The sequence below is a fragment of the Echinops telfairi genome, unplaced genomic scaffold, assembly GCF_000313985.2.
Source record: "Echinops telfairi isolate 266 unplaced genomic scaffold, ASM31398v2 ScPeMD7_7410;HRSCAF=8448, whole genome shotgun sequence".
Taxonomy (NCBI): Eukaryota; Metazoa; Chordata; class Mammalia; order Afrosoricida; family Tenrecidae; genus Echinops; species Echinops telfairi.
Window position 1 is genome coordinate 15526207 of NW_022111310.1, and position 1178 is coordinate 15527384.

The window sequence follows — 1178 nt, forward strand, 5'->3', positions numbered from 1 at the left end:
CGGGCGGGAGCCTAGAGGCTTTGCGCTTCGAAGGGGTCCGGGCTCGGGTGGGGGTGGGAGAAGCTCCTTTTCTGACCGTCCCCCGTGCCTCCTCTGCTTGGACCGGCTCGGGGAGGAAGAGTGTCGGGCGAGTGAGGAAGGCTGCTGCTGGCCGCAGGCGACGGCCCGGCCGGCCGGGGCCAAGGGGCCGGTGCTCTTACTGCGCGTCGGCGGCAGGTTGCTTGCTGGGTTTCTGCTGGGGATTCGCGAGGCTTGTCATCGGGGCCAAGGTCTACGGCGTCTTGTGCTGTTTCTCCAGCCGGGCCACGTTTCTGCCAGCTACCTGCAAACCTCCCTGTGGGGTGGTTTTTGTTCTGTGGGCTGAGCTAGGGCTGAGCACGCACCTGTCCACCTTGAAAATGCCCACCGACCCCCCAAGCGGGGCCGAGCTTTGAGTCAAGTCAGCTTGTCCATTTCAGGGTGCATTTCCTTCCTTCCTAACTTCCTTTTTTCCCAGTTTCTCATCAATTGCCGTCGTTGGATTTGCGCTCTCCACTCCATCTCGAGTTGTTGATTACTTACTAGGCCTCCTAGAGACCAGTCACTCTTCTTGTGTTGGGGAGAAGTCTTGTCCTCATGAAGCCCCCTTTTCTAGAAGGAAGAGATGGCTAACATTGATATTTCAGCTAAAATACCTTTGAAATGAAACCTGCCTTCCTGAAGAAATGAGAGAAATGCATTGAACACATTACACATATGAACAACATTACAAATATAGATTCATGTGGCTTGTAGTCTGAAAAAAGAACCACTGTGTATGTTAATTTTACCACCAAGTAATATCGAGCTTATGTTAGTGGGGAGGTGCGGGGACGACTAGGGACTTATTTACTTTGAAGGAATTTTTCCCCGTTGTGCTACAGAAAAATAGTCTCTCCTTGTTGGGAATACTGCATTTTATTAGTATACGGTAGTATTTCATGGGCCTTGAGAAAGATGTAACCTTATGTAGTCATAGAACTCATTTCTGGAGTTTTTAAAAAACCTACGAATTTGTTACTCTTTCAATCATCAAAATAAAAGTGATTACTGTAAAAGGAATATAAATAATTTGTAAAGGAATAAAGAAAGTTAAACATGTATATACACCCCCAAATTCCATAATTGTTATTACTGTTAAACTTTTGGGATTCTCTTTT